The following is an 8,440-nucleotide window of genomic DNA, read 5'->3' on the forward strand; positions in this document are numbered from 1 at the left end:
TCAGTTGTTAATAACTGTGAGTTTGTTGTCATTTTATTGTTCCTATTTTTGATCTTCTTTTTCTTAGTTAAGTCCCTTTAACATTTCATATAATAAGGGTTTGGTGATGATGAACTCCTTTAACTTGGCCTTATCTGGGAAGCACTTTATCTGCCCTTCCATTCTAAATGATAGTTTTGCTTGATAGAGCAATCTTGGATGTAGGTCCTTGCCTTTCAGGACTTGAAATACTTCTTTCCAGCCCTTTCTTGCCTGCAAGGTTTCTTCTGAGAAATCAGCTGACAGTCTTATGGGCACTCCTTTGTAGGGAACTCTCTCCTTTTCTCTTACTTTTAAGATTCTCTCCTTACCTTTAATCTTAGGTAGTGGAATTATGATGTGCCTTGGTGTGTTCCTCCTTGGGTCCAGCTTCTTTGGGACTCTCTGAGCTTCCTGGACTTCTTGTAAGTCTATTAGCTTTGCCTGTTTGGGGAAGTTCTCCATTATTTTTTCAAATAAGTTTTCAGTTTCTTGTTCTTCCTCTTGTCCTTCTGGTACCCCTATAATTCGGATGTTGGAACATTTAAAGATGTCCTGGAGGTTCCTAAGCCTCTCCTCATTGTTTTGAATTCTTATTTCTTCATTCTGATCTGGTTGAATATTTCTTTCTTCCTTCTGGTCCACACCATTGGTTTCCTATACATTTTCCTTTATTTCACTTAGCATAGCCTTCATTTTTTCATCTAATTTGTGACCGTATTCAACCAAATCTGTGAGCATCCTGATTACCAGTGTTTTGAACTCTGTATCTGATAGGTTGGCTATCTCTTTGTTGCTTAGTTGTATTTTTTCTGGCGATTTGATCTGTTCTTTCATTTGGGCCATTTTTTTTGTCTTGGTGCACCTGTTACATAGTAAGGGGTGGAGCCTTAGGTGTTCACCAGAGTGAGGTAACCCACATCACTGTGTTGTGACACTCTATGTGGAAGAGGGGTCTGAGAGGGAACAATGATGTTTGCTCCACTCCCTGCCGGTTTTCAGTCACTTACCCTACTACCCACAAGTAAATTGGGACCTTCTGGTGCTTATTCCTAGGTGGGTTGGATTGTGTAAGTTCTAGGACCCTCTGGGTCTCTCCAAAAAATATCCTGTGAGGCTGAGAGTTTCTCCCATTGTGGCCAGAACCCCCACCAGAGTTTTTAGTCAGAGATTTGAGGCTTTATTTCCCCATGCTGGAGCCCTGAGTTGCACGGTCTGTCTCCCCAGTTGTTCCTCCCAGTTTATCTGCACAGGAATGTGAAAACTGTCCAGTCAGCCAGCCAGCTGCCTTGCCTGCCCCAGTCCTCTAGCTGCTGCCCTGCAGTGAGTCCTGTCTGCCCAGCTGCCCGTCTCTCCCCCTTCTACCGGTCCGGGTGAATATTTCTTCTTAAAGTCCTTGGTTGTTGGACTTCCAAACGGTTCAATTTTTTGGCAGTTCTGGTTGTTTTTTATTTAAAATTTGTTGTTGTCCTTCTTTTGGTTATGTGAGGAGGCACAGTGTGTCTACCTATGCCTTCATCTTGGCTGGAACACTGCAGACATGTATCTTAAAAGTCATAGAGAAGGACTACCTTTTCTTCAAAACTGGATTGATGTGTCATCAAGTAAAACCATTCTTCCAGCAAACCAAAAGAAAATTGCAAATTTCCTATTCCAATTGTTACTAATGTTTATATATGATTTTGGCTCAGATGCAAAACAGTATTCAGTCCTTCTACCCTGTTGTTATTTCTGCCTGTATTGTGCCTCTGTGTACATATGCCTGAGAGAGAGGGAGAGAGAGACAGGGGAGGTAGGCACAATCTTTTCTGTTTATTAATACTCTTCTTTTTCTTCTTTCATTATGAAAAGTTAGAGCAACAGAAAGAATCCCAGATGGAAGTGGTATGCTCTTTGGTCCTTGAATACTTAGTTGGAACCTGGTTAGTCCACATGAGTTCCATCAGCATTCTGTTTGCATTAAATGGTTCCAATCAATCTACATCATTACCATTGATTGAATTTCCCTTATTCTATGTAAAAGTTACTTTTATAGAAATAGGTCCTCAAAAAAAGGAGGAGCATTTTATCTTCTCTCCATTTGGTCATATAATATTTTTTTTTTATCTCTCAGAAATTTCTACTTTACCAAATGTTTGCTCAAAGCCAAAGTCAGTCTAGTTATTTAGAGTTCTATCCTTTGGTAATGCCTTCAGAACTGTTCACAATCCACCTAGTCATCACAGTTGCTGAAGAATTCCTATCCTGTAACCTCCTTTCAAAGGTAATCCCAAATTCTTCCTCTTTGACACTCTTGCTGTCTGCCATTCTCCATCTCTGTTCCTTACCTGTTCCCTAGTCCTAAAAGATCGACATATTACTATACCAAGCACAGCTTCAGTGATTTTTCTATCACTTGTCATACACTTTTCCACAGCCCCATTTGGGGAGAATCATATTATGGCAACTTGAATCCTGCCTACAGTTTGATCATTTAATTATTTCCTGGAATAATCAAGTTTATAAAATTATTCTAACTAAAAATACTTCAGATATATTAAAACAAATAAATATAGTATGCACTAGTATAAATTTTAAAATTCTGCATGTGTCAGTTCAGGGACTTGTCTTCATATGTCCCCTTCTTTGCCATTGCCTACAGAACACTTTCTGATGGAATCTTATGCTCACACAAATTCCTATGCAAAGTTGTCTCATACTTCTTATTGAAACATCTATTCTCATACATTGAAAGCTCCAAAACAATGAGCAGAATGAAACTTCCACCAATATAGGAACTTATCTAGTTGATTCACAAATGTATGTCCAGGATAAAAACAATGCTAAATGCTTATTTCTTCCTTTTTTCTTTCCCACTTCTTAGTACTATTTAAACAAATATCTAGCTATAAAAATGTTTATGGCTGTTTTTTGTGCTATACTTTTATTATGATTAATAAGAACAAACGTTGAGCTGTCATATGTGCCAGGCATAGCATTAAATAATTTACTAATATTGTGTTCTTTAATCATCCTCACTACTCTATGTGTTAGGTATGTTATTTTCATCTTCACAGATATAAATCAAGACTTATAATGACTTGCTCAAAGTCATATACTATCAAGTAGTTTGAAACTAGCTAGTTTCAAATACAATGTTATGAAGTTTTTAGGCCTGGTTTCCTATTATATTACCTTACCACCAGATTTGCATACAGTGTATTATTTGATTTGTAAGAGTCTATATGGTAAGTAATATTAGCACTATTTTATAGATAAAGCAAAGAAAGTCCGAAAAAAGTTTGGTGATGTACTTAGTCCCACAATGAATTAGTGGTTGGGCTTGTTTTCCAATTCTGTTTTATTTGTACTGAGACCATGCTGCTAATCTGGTCAGGGTCTCACCAAAAGCAGTTAAACTCTGTGTAGTCCAGGTAAAAGAATTCCCTCAATGCCATATTGCACCTCTGCTCATCCTACTCAAGTATGAGGTTGAAAAGATAATGCAAATTTGCCCTCTTCCAGGGCAAATCTTCCCCATGATGTGGGGAAATGAGACGACACAAAACAAAACAAAACAGCTTACTATGTTCAGGGCTGAAATAAGTGCTTAGCAGACAAGCTTTATCATTTAACAGATCGGGGAAGAACATTGATAAAAATAAAGAAGAAGAAAGAGGAGCTGTTTGGTGTATGTGGAGAAAATTATAGAAAAAAGGTGGAAATTGAAGCAACTGAGAGGTAGGTAAGGGAACCTACCATATACTAGAAAACACAGAAATTGCTTTATTTCAGATCAATAAGAAATGGAAACTGTAGAGTCACAATAGAACTAGTTTTAAATTATTGCAAAGTTCCCCTTTTCACTCTATTACAGAACCAAACATTTTGTCTACCCTATTTTTTAATGTAAAATTGTTCCATGTGTTTATTTTTAAACTATCTCCTTTACTACCTAGGAATATTGTCTCAGTAGGTTTTATGTCTAAGTAGGATATCAAATGGTAGGACAGTACAAATATCTCTATGGATACTTATTAATTGTTAATTTATGATGGTAATCTAACCTTTGATCATCATTTGATGATTGTCATGCAAATTGGAATTTTATTTTTACACTGACAGTTGATGTTGTGGTTGCTTAGTAAAGGGAGCCTGTGAATAAAAGAATACTGAAAGAATGAAAGGGAAAAGGAACTAAGTACCAAAGGCTATATAGGTAAAATTAAGTATGAAACATATAAGAAAAGATCTTCACCTTAAGATTTTAAAGTAGGTTTACCTTTATTTTCCATTACACAAAATATTAAACTACTTTGTTTTAGAAAAAACAGTAGAGTTTGGACCAAACTATATCTATATACATATATACCAGAATAAAAATATTTATTATGATTCATTAGTAGATTCCAAGTGAGTTATTTTACAGATTTCATTTGCACTACTTTTTATTTTTTTAGATTATTTATTTATTTATTTTTAGAGAGGGAAGGGAGGGAGACAGAGAGAAACATCAATGTGCGGTTACTGGGGGCTGTGGCCTGCAACCCAGGCATGTGCCCTGATTGGGAATCAAACCTGCAATGCTTTGGTTTGCAGCCCTCGCTCAATCCACTGAGCACTACTTTTTATAAAGTCATAAATGCTACAGCCAGACATGAAGAGAATGTGCTAAATTATTTTATTTGATTTCATTTGAATAGAAGATAGGGCTTCTTTAATTCTTTTAAAATCAAAGACAGAATAAACATGGATTTTGGAGTCCCAAATTAGTATTACTTCCTCTGCTTACACATTGTAATGGAAGTATTAGCTAATTATATTTTACATGAAACAAGAACATAATATCCAATGTTTTGACAAGAATAAGATTATACATTAGCTAGTTGTAAATAAATTTATTAGAAACAGTTGTTCTTGTTTGTAGATTCTCCTTTGAAAGAGTAAATTAATTTAAGGCTCATCATTCACAACAAATGTATCATAATATCAAAACCACAGTTATATAAAAACAGAAGCAGAGACCAAAGAATAACTAGTAAACAGCCAAAGAAATCTGATGTTACAACAATATGAAAGAAGAATGTATGTGAGGTCTTTGATGTCAGCATGGTGCCCTCTGGTACTCAGATTTTCAGTCATGATTCATTTGGCTTGATTATTCTGCTAATAATGTTATCTGTGCTATAATATAAACATCATATTGTTTTCCACTGAGAAATGTAAATTACAGAACGTGAAGAATTTTTTTCTTGAGGTTTCTTTCATTGACATTTAATTGGTGATGTCAGCTGTTTTGGACTTCATAATGCAGTACCTTGGCTGTTAAAGTATGTTTGCAGCAATGGATATGTAGAGGTCCTAATTTTTCTACTGTAAGGTTTGAATAGCGTAACTAAAACACAGAATTCGCATGATAACTTTCAATTTACGTGAGTATATACTTAGTTTATGCACAATTCGATCATAAATATTTTTACATGCAGGAGGATGAGTCAAAATTTTTCTCATTTTTTTAAACAATTAATATTTATTAATGTGCTTTCTAGTTGTCAGAAATTGGGTTAACTATTTCACATGCATCTTCTTACTTAATTCTCCCAATTATTTTCAGAGGTAGGGTTCAGGGTGCTATGTTAAGTGTGAGGAAGGTGGGGCTTGAGGAGGTTAAATAATCCAGCAAACTTCACTAGAGATAGTACCCACATAAATTCAAACTTTAAGGAAACATGGATAGATGTATTCATTGTGCTAGGTTAGGTACCCCAGGGAGTAGACTCTGAGACAGAGATCAGTAGGCTACAAATTTTCTAGACAGTGTTTGTGAGAACACTTTGGAAGAGAATGGAAGAAGTCACAGCTGTCCAGAAAGAGAAGGTGGGCCAATGCATGCTCCAGAGGTATCACTCCAAGGGGAGCCTGGAACCTGAGATGGCCTTTCAGAACTTAAATTTGGGAGAAGAGACGTGTTGTTATATACTGAAGTCACTCAGTCATTGACTGTGGGCTTCCCTGAAAAGGAGGCTGTCCTTGGGCAAGAAGGCATCTTCAGCGGAGGTAATTCCAGGCTGCTGCATGCGGGGGGTGGGGGGGTGCTCTGTGCCGGCAGCACTCTCAGTAGTGGGGACATAAAGGAGGCAACAGCATAACATCTACTGCACGCATGTGTGTGTGTGTGTGTGTGTGTGTGTGTGTATGGAAATTGTTTAAAGCTCTTCTACTGGTGAAGTTGTCATTCATATTAGAAATTAATATGTAACAACATGAAAGTAAATTTATCAAAATACACCAATACTATTGTCATTACTGGAAGATAACTTCTAAATTGTATACTATTTTTAGTCCAGTCTTTAAAATAAGGACAATATCTTTTACATATTTGAAAAGTAATAGCATTACTTTTTAAAATATATTTTATTGATTATGCTATTGCGGTTGTTTCATTCTCCCCCTTCACTCCCCTCCACCGTGCTCACCCCCTCCCACCCACATTATCCCACTTTAGTCCATATCCATGTGTCATAAGTTCTTTAGCTTCTACATTTCCCATACTATTCTTGCCCTCCCCATCTATTTTCTACCTATTGTCTATGCTGCTTATTCTCTTTATCTTTTCCGGCTCTCACCTCCTCCCACTTCATGTTGCTAACCCTCCATGTAATCTTTATTTCTGTGGTTCTGTTCCTGTTTTATTTGTTTGCTTAGTTTGCTTTTGTTTTAGGTTTGATTGTTACTAATTGTGAGTTTGATGTCTATTTTTACTGTTCATATTTTTTTATCTTTTTTCTTAGATAAGTCCCTTTAACATTTCATATAATAAGGGCTTGGTGATGATGAACTCCTTTAACTTGGCCTTATCTGAGAAGCACTTTATCTCCCCTTCCATTCTAAATGATAGCTTTGCTGGATAGAGCAATCTGGGATGTAGGTCCTTGCCTTTCATGACTTGGAATACTTCTTTCCAGCCCCTTCTTGCCTGCAAGGTGTCTTTTGAGAAATCAGCTGACATTATGATGAGAACTCCTTTGTAGGTAACTTTTCCCTTATCTCTTGCTGCTTCTAGAATTCTCTCCTTCATTTTTACCTTGGGTAATGGAATTATGATGTGCCTTGGCATGTTCCTCCTTGTGTCCAACCTCTTTGGGACTCGCTGAGCTTCCTGGACTTCCTGGAAATCTATTTCCCTTTCCAGGTTGGGGAAGTTCTTTATTATTTGTTCAAATAATTTTTCCACTTGTTGTTTTTCCTCTTCCCCTTCTGGTACCCCTATAATTCAGATGTTGGAACATTTAAAGATGTCGTGAAGATTCCTAAGCCTCTCCTCATTTTTTTTGAATTCTTGTTTCTTCATTCTTTTTTGTTTGGCTGTTCCTTTCTTTGTTCTGGTCCCTCCCATTGATTTGAAACCCAGTTTTCTTTTCATCACTATTGGTTCCCTGTGCATTTACCTTCATTTCTCTTGTCATAGCCTGCATTTGTTCATCTAATTTACGACCAAAGTCAACCAATTCTGTGAGCCTCCTGATTACCAGTGCTTTGAATTGTGCATCTGATATGTTGGCTATCTCTCGTTTACTTAAAAGTACTTGTTGAGTGGCTCCTAATTCTGTTTGAGCCATCTTCCCGACCCCCCTAAGGCCTGGTCCAGCCTGTTATGTATGAGGGGCGGAGCCTTAGGTATTCACTGGGGCAGGGCACCTCAGTCGCTGGGTTGTTACATTGTATGTGGGGGTGGGGTCCAAGAGGAAGCAATGGCACCTGCTCTGCTCTCTCTAGGACTTCAGTTACCTCTGCCGCTTCTCACAAGCAGATTGGGCCCTTCTGGTGCTGGTTCCCGGGCAGGTGGGCTTGTGTACTTTCTCGGATTCTGTGGGTCACCCCAAGGAGCCTCCTGTGAGGCTGAGAGATTCTCCTGGCCTCAACATTCACAGGTGTTTTCAATCGGTGCCTTCAGGCTTTGTTTCCCGGCACTAGGTCCCTGAGTTGTGCAGTCCGTGTGGCTGCCCATTTTCGATTATTTTATCCGCACACAAATGTGTGACTGCAGACAGCCAGCTGCCTTGTGCACCTCACTGGGTCTGCTCGTTGCCTTCTGCGCCCAGGGTCTGCCACCGGTCTGTCAGCTGCCCCTGTGCTTCTGGGGTCTGCCAACTGCCATCTGTGCCCTGAGTGCCCGCATCTGCCAGCCACCGCTTTTTCCTGCCGGGACCCCTTGACCCCTCTCCGCAGGCCTCCGACTCCACCCTTCCTTACCTGTCTGGATGAATGGTAGTCAGACTTCCATTTGGTTCATTTCTCTCTGTTCTGGTTGTTTTTTTGTTTCTAAATTTTTGTTGTTCTTAGCTTTGGTTGCATGAGGAGGCACAGTACGACTACCTATGCCTCCATCTTGGCCAGAAGTCAGTAATAGCATTACTTTACTATAAACAGAAAGACCCAGTGG

The sequence above is a fragment of the Phyllostomus discolor genome, chromosome 11 (genome assembly GCF_004126475.2).
Source record: "Phyllostomus discolor isolate MPI-MPIP mPhyDis1 chromosome 11, mPhyDis1.pri.v3, whole genome shotgun sequence".
NCBI lineage: Eukaryota > Metazoa > Chordata > Mammalia > Chiroptera > Phyllostomidae > Phyllostomus > Phyllostomus discolor.